This window comes from Struthio camelus, chromosome 7 (assembly GCF_040807025.1).
Source record: "Struthio camelus isolate bStrCam1 chromosome 7, bStrCam1.hap1, whole genome shotgun sequence".
In the NCBI taxonomy this organism is placed as follows: Eukaryota; Metazoa; Chordata; class Aves; order Struthioniformes; family Struthionidae; genus Struthio; species Struthio camelus.
Window position 1 is genome coordinate 35,602,129 of NC_090948.1, and position 13,445 is coordinate 35,615,573.

A 13,445-nucleotide genomic window follows, 5' to 3' on the forward strand; every position below is an offset into this window, starting at 1 on the left:
CCCTTCTTTAGTGGTCTCTTACACACTCAGCTCATGGCCAAACCCCAGGGGAAGCTGTGAAAAAAATCATCTGGCAGGAAGGACAGTTCAAGTAGCAAAAGGTTATTAAGCGAACAGCAAGCAATAGACAAAACCATTCCTATGAAAGGAACAGGCTGCTGCCCTCCTGCAGCAAAATGCCTTAAACCTGATGTAATACAGCCTACAAGGGTCAACTTGGGATAGAGCAAACGACTCCTGGAGCCACGGTGGAATTCCCCCTCAAACGGCACCTCTCAGATCCTGTAAATACACTCTTGAATCATCCCCAAACCCGACAGCAGCTGGAGGGGGGGGAGCGGGGGGGGGAGAAACCTCACTGCTACGTACTCGGGGCTGGGAGTGGGTGAGACAGCATGTTACAGGGTTCCTGGGGCTGCGGCAGCAGCCCGAGAGCAGGGCCGCGGGGAGGTGCAGCCTCCCTCCCACGGCAGGCCGCACCACGCTGCCTGCACACCTCTGCCACATGCCCTGCGCTGCAGGTGCGTCGGGGCAAGGCAGCCTTATCGTCATGCTGTACCTTACCGTCATCTCTCCCCAGCCTTTCTACCTGACGCACGCACATTGATCGGCTCTTTTCTTTCTCATATTTGTATGAACATCCATTTATATCATGACACAAATTATCTGGGGATCAGAATATTATAGCCAGTATATAATGACTTCTACCCTACCAAGACGAAAGTTTTGTAAGAGGAGGGTGAACAGAAAAGCTAAATTTGACGGTTAGCACTGGAATCTTGCCTTAGACATCTTACCGCTGTTTACCTTTTTTTTCCTCCCTCTATTTCCAGTTACTAAGGTCTGCCTGTACAAATACAAACATCTTTATTGTTTCTTGTATTTGCAGGAGAGCAGGTGAATAAAAGGTGTGCTTCTAGCTCTTGTGGAAATCCAAAGTTCCATTTATGTGCTCAAAAAAATAGAGGGCAATTACAAAATCTTAGATCATATTTAATAAATGAATGTCATAATGCTTAAGTGCTTGGCTCTTGATTTTAAATGCTTAGGCTAGGTACGGCGGGTATTTCAATCGGGTAATGGAGGAATCCCACCTTTTTGTCACAAAATCACACCAGTAAACATCACAGCCTGTTTGGAAAAGAGCTCAAAAAGAGACTACGTATATATCCTCACTCCTCTACAGACATGTGCACGCACACACAAAGGGGAACGAACACAGAATGCTCTTGTAAACACAATTTCTGCGTTTCTACGTATAAATTTAAGGTCCAATTCTCTGCTAATTCATACCGTGTGCAAATATGCTGACAGTGGTGCTTTGCTGTTATTACTTAGCAATAGAATATGCCTGAAGACCAGTTCATAAAATAGGGACGCTCTGGACTGAAACCAAGTTAAAAATGTCATCTAACCTTTTGCGTCATTTGTAGGAACTTCAGTACTTTACTCACAAACTTGCTTCCACTTGTTTAAGTGATCGTGTTTTACCAGTGTTACTGGAGGGTCTCTTCTTACAAGAGCTAAGGTTGTGAAATCACTCAACAAAAAGAGATTTCATGTAAAACAGAATGGTATCAATAAATGCATAAAAGTAAAGGTCAAGTAAAACCACGATCAGTTAGTGCTTCACAGCTAAAGTTCAGATCAGGCAGATGAAGCTGGGCTGCTCCTGGGGGAGCCCGAGGAAGGAAGGAAGGATCTATGATCGATTCACATCCACTTTCCTTCTCTCCCTTTATTCCTAGGAGGAACTAATTCCCCTCTTGAAGGGGAAAAGCTTATTTCACCACTGATGTGGCCCTGGGTCTGTCAGCTGGCCCCACTTCCCTTCACTGACTCCCACACATCTGCCACAAGCAGAGGCTCCCTGGCCTTCCTCCGCCACACAGAGAAGAGCCAACGGCGCTAGAAGCTGCACCTCTTGTCCCCGCTAAGACTCAGCTCAGCTATATACGGTGAAATATTGCTGTTACTCCTCGTTTTGAGTAATGTAGTGAAAGCCACTCAGGCCTGAAATACTGTAAAACATCGCTCTTCAACATATTACAACTCTTAGTGCCAGATACAATTCTTCGCAACATTCAGATAACGTATCAGGGTCTCTCATCATGCTTAAGTCCTGATGAAAGTAATACTACACCTGTTCGTGCATAAGCTTTGGACTTCACCCCTGAACAGCATCAGAAGCAGATATACTTCTAATGACCTTATATTTTGAAGTCATTAAAATACACCTTTCTCTTCTGAAAGTAAAGGCTTTTATCAGTTTTTCGTTAGTTATGCTGGACAGTTTGAGCGAATCACGTTTTTGCAAAATCTCGTTTATGGAAAGACGCTTTCTCTCTCAAAAAGCTTCCCATTTTACGCCGAGATTTGTTTTCATCCTCTTTTGCCAAAAGTTGGTCAAGCCAACATAAATATCACATGCCAAGTCTCAGCTGAGGGTAAAAACGTTGGAGAATTCCAAAGCCCAACACTCACAAATATCTACACATATTCTGGAGATAGCAGAATTCAGAAATACATCACTTTCCACTTCTGAAAATTTGACTAATATGTATTGCCTTTTTATGGCTGTAAAACAGACTGGCATAGAAATTCCTGTCTTTATTTGGTTTGCATCAGCAAGAGAATTACTGCTAGACAAGGAGGAAGATTGAGATGGGAATCACTTAGCCTCCAGCTCAGTTCTGCACATGCTAAAGACACATGCACAGTGCAAACGATACATTCATAAGCTCAGAGGAGCGTTAGTTGGCACTATGAACATGGATCCGCCAGTGAATGCTTTACACAGAGAGTAAGGCGCAGTTGCAGAGGACTGCAAGAGAAGAGAGAGGTCACGTGGCGCAAGTGGGCAGAAGGAGTTCCAGCTTCAGGAGACCAGAAGAGAGCGCAATCATCAAGATCAAAAGGTCAGAAAAACAGGGGGAGGGAAGGAGGAAGCCTGCCAAACTTTGGTTGTCAAAACGGCCATCCACCTGAAAACTTTGCAACAGCCTGGTTTCATCCGCAAAGTAGAACCCTGAGCCTCCATTTCCAGACTTTGCTCATCTGGTCTGAGCAAACGTCTATGTTCCCTTAAGGGCACTTTTGGCTGAAGCAAATGACGAGGCCTTTCAACCTTAACTACAGAATAATGAAGAATTTCTACCGGGAAATAAACTGTTCGCTTAGCGGGAGAATTACTTATTTACCAAAAAAAAAAAAAAAAAAAAAATCTAAATTCTCTAAGGTGTTGGGAAAACTAGGTATTTCTGCATTTAACATCTACTATCTGCTAATGACAAATGCAGTGCAGTCCTGTAGAGTGTGATTAGCATTCACTGCAAGACTATTTTATTATTATTTGTTATTCCACAGAGCCCAAAGCACTTGTGCACCAACCAGGAAACTGCTGCATCAGAGGCAGCTGCATTTTGCACTGTGGTTAGGCTGTACAAGGGAGCCCCGGAGGAAGTCACGGCGGAGCACAACAGCCCACAGCACCGCACAGAGCCCCAGGTGCCTCCCTCCACCTGCTGGGAAGACATTACTCATGTTCCACTACCCAAACAAAGGGAAAGTTGGAAGGAGATCTCCCCGCCGCCTCTCTGCATCGTCAAGTCATCCCTGCCAGAAGAGGCGGAGCTCAGCGACTTACAAAAATTTTGAGCAAATCTGTTTGCCTTGGAGTACTCCACGTGCTCCTGCCAAACAGCAACACGCTGAGCTCTCAGTCCATCAGTCCATCGTCAGTCCGTCGTCAGTCCATCATCTCCCTCTCAAGTTGTACAAAAGGGGAGATCCTACACCTACCTGCCGGTACACAAGCACATGCTTTCACGGCCAAAACACAGCCAACCCCACCAAAGAGGAGATTACATATGATTTTCTGCCAAGTCATGCTGCCACTTCTGAGGTCACCGGTAGGACAGAACATTTTTATTTAAGCAGAAAACAAACCTATGCTCTCCGTAATCACTCAGCTCTGCCTTCAGCAAGCCCCTTCTCTTCCAGCACATCAGGGTTTCTAATGGGATGAGAGTAGGGCTCCTCCTGCAAAAAAAAAAGTCCGCACCATGGATGGTCTATCATGCCCATGCCTTGCCCTTTCCTCAGAAGGGATCCTGCAGGATGTTTTATGCGATTTTCCAATCAGTACGGCATAAAGCAAGGAACTGCCATGTGAGAGAGAAGTCACATGCCTCCTTCCTGCAGTGATAAATACCAAAAGCCATGCTCAGCAGCTCAAAATATTCATGTGTTCGTAGACTTGCTTTCTTGACATGCAGCCTCTGCCTCTGCAGGGATAACATTCTCAGAGACGTCAGGGCCCGTCTTAAGACAAATTAAACTAAAATACAGCAATTACATGCAGGAGCCAGTTTGTGAGCACTCACTCCAGCTTCTCCCTCTTCGATACTCTCAGTGACCTAATTAGCACACCATCTGAATGAATGGAGCTGGGGGGGAAAAGCGTTCAGCTGATCCTGCTTTACGTCTTAAAATGCACGGAGGCGCTCGCACAGGAAGAGACTTGAGCTGAATGTAGGTGCAGACACATTTGTTACAATCCAATCCAGGGCAATCCTGTAAGGCATGAACACGTTGGATTGGATAAAGCTTTCTGCAGCTGCACAGAGCTTCAGGGTTACAGTTTCTGAAGCTACTTTGGAGAGCATTCAAAACCGTGCCTATACTTTCTTACGCTAAAGCCTTCTGAGTAACGGGCCCATAAAGCCTTCATGCGTTCCCTTAGCGCATCCAGGTTTGTGCTGGGGGAGATGGCACCTACCCTCTAGTCCAAAAGGCACAGTCACACACTAATTAGATCCCTGCTCTTTCAAAGGGAGAAAAATTACGGAAAGGCACACCTTCGTGCGGACTAGAAATTCCGATTTGTGAACCACTGCAGTCCTATCCCTTGGGTTATGTTGGTGCTCGCGTACATGCCCCAGAGCAGGCGCTAGCCCCGCCAGGCAGGGATCCTCCTGACAGCGCGGTTAATAGTTGGGTCAGGGAGCCCAAGCCGTGGGGCTCCCTGCGGCAAGGCTACGCCTCCACCGGGCCCCAGGTTAGCTAGCACAAGCCTACTTCAAGAAGAGCTGCAGACCTGAGAAAGCGTGCTAAGGTACTTTGTTATCAGAAATACAGAACTGTGCCTCTATTCTCGTTATTAAAGGACAAGCCGCTTTACAAAGTCCCGCTGGCTCTGCTGAAAATCTCTGTAAAGATGCCCACGAATCACGATCCAGTGTGCGCTGGGCTTTCTGTTAAACCTGTTTGTGTCAGTCCGACTGCTGCTAGTGACTGAGCCTTACAGGCACTACATCTGCTTGACTGCAGTCATCCACAGCAGATAATTTAGCACTGCCACAGATGAAACTACTTCCAGCAGGGTTACACCACACTCAGGCTAGATTCAACATAGTACTAATTCAAGATCAGTTTTTTCTTTGACTACTGCAAGGCTGGGAGAAAAAAACGCGCGTATGCATCTGTGTGCGAACATATTTCAGTTATGCTTCTAAGCATCTATTCACAGAAACATAAACCTGAATGACTTCGTTATTTGCCTTCTTCCGTACCTGTCTGTGGTAATCTACCCACACATGAGGTACCTGGCAAATCTTGCTCCCTGTCCACATTTAATTAGCACTGCAATATATATTCCACCTTGTTTCACCTGCAGCTTTATCTGTGCCAACAGCACACAAGACAGACTGATATAAAATGACATCTGGGGAAAACAATTTGATAAACCTCGTCAAAAGCCAGGGCAGCATAAAACCAACTTACAGCAAGCCCCGCTCAATGTCACGGCTTATTCTCAATGAGACATAACCAAAACCTCTTTGATGCGCCAATGCTTTTTCATCAGCAATTACATATTCTCAAAGGACACGGGGCCTCTCCTCCAGCCTGTGCAGTGCGCCACAGGACGTCCCTTGGTTTGTCCTAGCGATGCCTGCATGAGAGTCCAGGTAAGATTAAAAACGGACTCCCATCGAGTTCACTCTAAGCCCTTTTCCAGTTCATAGCCCCCCCGAGAGCGTGTGTTTTCCACCGCTCTGGCTACAAGCAGGAAACCCCAAGAGGCTGCTCTCGAGCCCCACGTGAAGCCGTGCTGGTTTATGCCACCTGACGATGTTGCCCACAATATCTGTAGACCAGCAGGGCCGATCTCTTTGACCGGATGTACCTGAACACCTTTCGCGCCCTAAAGCCAGGCAGACCCTTCAAGTTCTTGAGTATTTGTCATTGCTGCCTCGTTTCCTACTTTCTCCCAAGCTATTTTTGTTACATTGCAGGAAAATCTAACTGGTGCCAACAGATTATCAAATATTAATGTATTAAGTAATCAGAGACTTGCAATGTAAAACTATACCATTACTTGTCACTTCATTTGTAACATAAGCTACTTTCTATTTATGAATCTAGATCATATTCTGAATATTCTTAATAACAAGCACTGCTGATATTACAACCAAGCGCGATGACTAAAACTCAAAACAGAAAAACAGTAACAGATGCAGTTACAAACGTATAAACTCTCAGTTAAGACACTTGTAGGATAATAAATAACCCTAACGTCCTCTCCTCTGGAAACACATGAAAATACTGGCATATTTAGGTGCAGATCTTACCTTTCTATTGCATTCCTCGCTGCATTTGGCATTGCCGAAAAACTAAAGATAACATTGCTTCGTGCATCTGAGAACCAAGGAACCTCCATTCGCACAAATAGGATACGACTGTACAAGCCAAAGGATCTCACAGAGAGCCTTTTAATCCCATTCACCCAAGTCGGTATCTTTTCTTTAAACATATGAATCTTGCTACTCCCTTTGCTGAGTGTTTATTCACTTCAGGGGCCGGCAGGGTCGAAAGAGGAGTCGATGCCATTAAGCCAGAATTGATGTAACGTGTTTATTTACATGTCCTTTTCTAAACTTGCTACATGGGTCACATAGATCTAAAACACAAGACAGATCCACCTTCTCTCAGGCCCCTTTGGAGCCCTGCTGAGCCGCGCTAAGAGCCCACCAGGAACTGCGTTTTGCTGACTTATTTCTGGTTGTTAGTTCAGCACAATATTTCTTCCAGTCATCTTACCTCCCAGACAGAAAAGAAGAGAAAAGAATTTGGTCATCAAAAAAAAAAAAAAATTGGTATTGGAAGACATAAAGGGAAGGGACGAAGGAAATCCAGAATTAAGAGAACAAGCAACATGAACAGAGCCTCACAACATGAAGTGCAGTTGTGACAGGCAGCTGGGGGAGGTCTCTCTACTTATGGGCGTTAGCTCATCTACTTTTGCGTGAATTTATGAAGCCCCAGGTGCTCCTTCTCCTTTCCACTGTGGAAAAATGCATGGTAATGAGTCCCATCGTTTTTTTCCCAAGCTGTTCTTACTGAATTTCTCGTCACTATAACGTACAGTGAGTGACATTGAGAAGCACTGATTCAGACCATTAACTTTTCCAATATCATGATCCACTGACATCAGAAAAGTCTCACCAGTTCCGACTTATGTCTTTGCATTTGTGTTTCCCTGAGAAGTCACAAATAAGCCATTTAAAGTTAACAGCCACAGTCAGTGGTCAACTGTTGCTCTGTTGCTCAGCTTCTACCTTGCTATTATAATTTCTTCCTACAGCAAGTAGTCTTCCTTTATCTGACTTCTATTTCTATCCAGGCTTACGATCTGTGCTGGTGTCCTGCCACCTACTATTTTAGCTTCCCAGTAGGATGTGGCATGATGCATTGCTCCACAGCACAGATTAAAAGTTTGTTCTTCAGAAGTATGAGGAAGTGTTTAACTCTCAACGCTTTTTTTTTTTTTTTCCCTTTCCCTCCAGGGAGCAAATTATTTTTCTCCTTTTTTTAGGCAGAGGGAAAGACAGAAGAAATTCTTTTCCACCCAAAGATACCTTCTCAGCAGATTATTTATTCTAACACAGCAAAATAGCCAGGACGAGAGATAGCGCACTACAGAAATAAAGTAATACAATCCTATGACAACATATTCAGCTTTGTGCCACCTAACCAGAACCCTGCAGAAAATGTAAAGAAACAGCACAGAGATCTTTTATAAAATGTGTTCCAATCCACCTCATCATTACTTACAAGCACTTTTTTTTTTTTTTTGGTAAGATGGCTGTTTGGGGAGCACATAAACCAACGGCACGCACTGAATCACAAGGACTTCATTTCTTTACGTAGCTGAGGAAACATCCACGTAGCCACGCCACCATCTGTACTCTCCGTCTCTTCTTCTCCTGCCGCACTGCATACTGCTCAAGAGAGTACGCGAGGGAACCCTGCACGCAGTTTCTCTTTCTGAGCACACACTCGTCTTTACCAAAGGACGCTCACAAAAACCATGGCTTTTCAAAAAGTCCCTCATCTGAACTGCACTCAGGGTTACTTCACAACAAAGCTCTTACCACTTAACCTGCCTCTATTCTACAAACCAACTGTCATTAATTTAATAGTATTTTCAAACTTGAGTATTTACCTAAAGGCACCTTAATCCATTCTCAAGTGCATGCTCTGACATCTGGAAACATTTTTAGTTTGATGTTTAAATACTGAATTACATGAATCCTTATACGCAAGGAAGCTACTGCTGTTCTCCTGCACGGAAGAGACCAGCAAGGGGTCTCTTTAACGGTGCCCTGTTAAAGACCTGAATCCTGGCACAGCCAGTCCCCAGGTGACCGACTGCTGACAGCACGAGCGTGCGTTGGCCGTACGGCTCAACGGTCCCTACAGCGGTCCAGGACTCTCATGGGGCTAACCTGGCAGCTGTTTCCCACCAGCTAGGGGCAGGTCCGCTTCCCAGGACCGAGATACATCTCACTTAGTGAGACTTTGCAAAAGAGACATATTTTCATTCTGACCTAAAATATCTCACATAGGTCTTAGAAATAGTCTAGTAAACTGCTGTAACACATGGAGAAGACAGCAGGCAGTCCTTTGGTTATAAAACACATTCCCTATGTGCTTTTTTAAATGGTTAATTGTTTTGATAGGTTCTCATAGCAGGTTAGCAACAAGTTTTACAGCTCAAAAAGAATTAGAAAGCAATTTTAGAAAGATGAGAAAGAATTAGAAAGAATTTTCTCTGGGATGACCTTGTCTAGCTTCACGACAACTGATGACACTGAACAAACGACCCCTTTCTCACATAAATTTGGTCTCTCATCAAAACTATTTGTGACTCAAGTATTTCCAGTACAGATCTGCTCAAAATGAAACAAGCATATGGGAAAGACATTTATTTGTGCAGGAAGCAGCTTTACCACTTCGCGATCTATTGTAATGGTTTTGTTACAAAAGGATAGTGAAAATTATTTTTCCTTTTTGAGGCATTCGGCTTCTTTGTTGTAAAGCATACTGTGTGCTCTTTGTGCCGCCGCTGCATTTTCTAACTCAAACCGCTTGTCCCCCGATTTCTTTGCTTGACTAGGGAAAATTGTCTTTGATTTTCTACTACGTAGAGGAGAAGTAAAAATAAGAAAAACGTTTTCATCCTAATTTTAATAATGATTTTCACCTAGCAATCACACAGCGCCAATCAGCAAGATACCAGTCCTGGAAAAAGGCTTTATTTCTAGGTGAGCTACTCATTTTGGAGAGAAGCAGAGTCTTTAGAAACGTTCACAAAAGCAGAGCCAGTGAAAAATAACAAATTATCCTTGAAACCTTGCCTATAATTTTTTTCTATCAAGACTGCATAGGAAGGAAGTCTTGACTGCAAAATATTATATTAGCAAAAAATGCTGACAGTACTTAAAAAAAAAAAAAGCAACAGTGAATATTGCAGTCTCAATGTAGGCATATTCAGAGCTTGAGTGACTCCCCTCTCTTTTCTGATGTTGAAGAACTACAGCCTACATTTTCTAACCTAAATCCAGGCTCCTACACCCACATTTAAGCACCCACGTGCTTTCAGACTAATTTTAGGTAGCCATCGAGCTGAAAACATTTGGCCGATATACACTGTGGTAATCTGTTGCTGGAACGATAGTTGTAAAGGCTCTGGTATTGTGCCTAACACGGTAGCTGTGCTGATGCACATTCACTACAAATACAGAAGAAACAAAACCCAGCCAAAACCAGCTTCAGCAGTTACTAAACCATCGAGCCCGCTATCAGCTCAGCAGCATATACCTGTGTCATCCCCCCCGCCACACTTGCCTACAGATTGTTGCCCACAGACCATCTCCAGCCTGTATAACCACCTTAAAGGTCCTGTCTCAGCTGCTGTGGGTGGCTCAAGGCGCTCAATGACTGTTAGTATCTTAAACTAGTCCCTACAGAAATCGTTCAAATCACGGACTCAAAGCGAGGTTCCTTCCTTGCTCGTCTCTCGCCTCTGCTCGACATTTGGCACACATTTCATTGCTTGCTCTATGCCATCAACCACTCAAGTGTTTTGAAAGGACGGGTCAAATAACGACATCATATACTGCCCCATGTGAAAATATTCTCAGATAAGGCATCATGCAGAGCAGAGAAAAATCATCCTCCAAAGCAGCAATAGTCCTGAACACAGCATTAGTCATATCTGCATGGAGAAACAGGAACACCGTATTATCTATAGCTACCAGAAAGCAAGTATGACTCAATTCGAGTGACTCACGGTTGTGACTAACCTGTTTAAATAGCTCCCTTTTAAAAAGTGAGCTCTTAAACCATTTCTGCGTGATCTTTCTCAATTGCCTTGAATAACATATTTTTGAAAGGATTATTAAAGCAGAATCACAGTATATATCCATGTAAGTAAATTACAATGATAAATAAATAAATGTACCTTGAAGTTTTAAATAAAACATCCATTAAGTTAGCGTTAGGAAAGCGTAGGAAAGTTGTCCAGAGTCTAACAGATGATTTCTTAGTCAAACATAAGGCAAATACAACTGAACACCAGACTCCAGGGACAAAGGGTTGAGTCATCCTGCTACCAGGTGCCTGCGCCCTGCCCGAAGGTACCCCACAGCTCACTGCCGAACTGCATCAGGGCTTTGCGCAGGGGAAGTCCATGCAGAACAGAAAAGCAGCTGAATCTCCTCTCAGAAGCAAACGCAACAAAGGTCAGGAACAGCTATGCTTTTAAGGAGAACTTAAGAAACAACCATCTTCTGGTTAAAAAAAAAAAAAAAAAGTAATCTGTATTTTTAAGTCAACAGGGATATTCAATCTATAAAGGAGAGGAAAGTTTAGACTTCCTTCACTATTATCCTACTCCAATGCAGAGCAGACATTTCTTCTCATACACTATTGAAATGAATCCCCACTGCTGCAAAAAATTTATAAAACTATAACTACTGTTTGCACCCGTGCTATAGAGTAGGCAAATGAGTCTATTACTAGTTCATATTTACTAACAGTCATTTGCCAAAATCAAACAGCAACCAGACAGGAGAAAAGGAACCAAATGAAACCACTCTGATCACGAGGTGAATCTGCTGAAGGTACTATTTTTTCAAAATTACATTTACATCTAAAACTACACACACCATAGTCACCCGTGTTTTCCAGAAGCTTCTTAGTAGGTTTATCTGGCATCACCACTAATAGAGAAGACAATTAATGGGCTTTACTATTACTTATTTCCCTCCCCTCCACTGGAGAAAATTCCCCAAGTTGCTGCCAGTCCAAGGTCTTGATCTTAACACCTACTTACCTGCAGCCTTAGCCGGGTGAAGCACAAGAAGGGGAACAGTAAGCTTATGCTGTCACTTGGGGGACCAGGCAGTAACCAAGGACCTGCTAAACTTAATCCATGCGGCAGGAAGTGTTAGACTGATCAATTAACAATCGCCGTAGACTCGTCACTTATCTCACTCTGATCTCTGGGAGAAAAATTCCAGCTAAATTAGACAGGAAACGTTCACTTATGTGTGCTGATGAACTCCTGAGTATCCTAGCTGCCCTCAGCACCCTTGCTCTTCCTTGTGCACTGCACAATTTTCAACAGCTATCGAACTGTTTCATATTCAAAAGTATGATAAACTGACTACACCGAAAGCAGTGGTCACTGCACTGTGATAAAGCACACAAAGCTTCAGGCGTTTCATCTTACGCCTCATAGCTGCAGAGGTCCTGCAAAGTACAAATACATGCCAATTCACATGCATCCAAGCTCTTACCCAGACACCTTCTGGCTCAGAGCAGAAAAAAAGAGTATCAAATATTTCATCACGTTATTTTTAGGAGAAGGTAATTTCATTTTCTGGGAAAAACTACATTATGCAAAAACTGTACTATGCAACCCTACATTTCGTTAATATTTTGTTTGTTAGCAGAAACCTGCTCCAATTTTCAAAATCCATTATGGATGCAGGGAATGATGCCTGCCTTTGACAAGGGTGAGTCACTACACTGCTGCCACATGAAATGAATAATCAACTTTTTCATCATGTTCTCTGATCTGTGCAAAAATAAATCCCTCGTTAGCAGGATAACTTTGAAACTCAGTAAAACGAAAAGCATGTGAATCACATTTAGTCTAGAAAAATAGTGACGTTTTCCCCTACTGATTAAATATAGCCTTAATTTTGTTAACAATTTTTTTTACTGCAGCCTAAACGCAACATCTCACAACCGATTATATCAGTCGTAAACGCATAAACGTAAGCATCTGCACCGCTCAAAGGTCAACGTTAAGCTGCATCATTATCTCTAGTCAGCCCTATAAAATCAGGCTAAAGTATGTTAAACCTTCTCCACTTGTTACCTAACGGCCTCTTGCATATTTGTATATGACGCAACAATTCACACTCACCAGAAAATCTGGTTAGACACTTGTTACTAAATGTCAGATTCTCAATTATGGTTAGGCAAAGTATCTCCAAACTTCAAGCAGCTCCCTTTTTAGCTCAGTCCCAATGGGCTTCACCTGCTTAGCAAATAGCCTAAACACTGCTGACAGCGGGCACAATTTTTACATTGCATCAAGCAGATAAGCAGTTCTTTACACGGGTCCATAAGCTCTGGAGAACACTGAATGCCAGAAGAGCTCTACGGCAACTTCAGCAGCTCCACCCACAACTAAGACTCTTTCTATTTAATCTAAAATGAACTACTGATTAGTGTCAGTAGCAATCTTCACAGAACAAAACAAAGCACACAACTAGAACAGCACTGGGACACAGTCCCTTCCGTGGTAGTGAAACTACATACAAGAACAAAGAATAGGTTCAGGAACTCCTGTAGATGTCAGTCAACTATCTGGACAGGCTGTTTACCTGGCTGTATTGTAACAGCCTGCAAAACCTGCAAATAAAAATCCACGGCAGTTATCCACGAGTTTAACTGCCTCTCTCTCATACACTATATCCAGGTTGCCTGGGACTTACATTAACAACAGAGTTTGGTTTCCCTGCCCCAGAAGCACAGGCCTGAGGCACACACCTAAGAGCCAGAGCTTGCAGCACGTCCAATCTCTA

General features: G+C 43.4%; 1 protein-coding gene across 1 annotated transcript in view; it reads right to left on the reverse strand.

Annotated features, from left to right (window-relative positions):
• Positions 1-13,445, reverse strand: part of FAM13C (family with sequence similarity 13 member C) — a 138,832-nt gene that overhangs the window by 57,781 nt on the left and 67,606 nt on the right. The window lies entirely within an intron of this gene.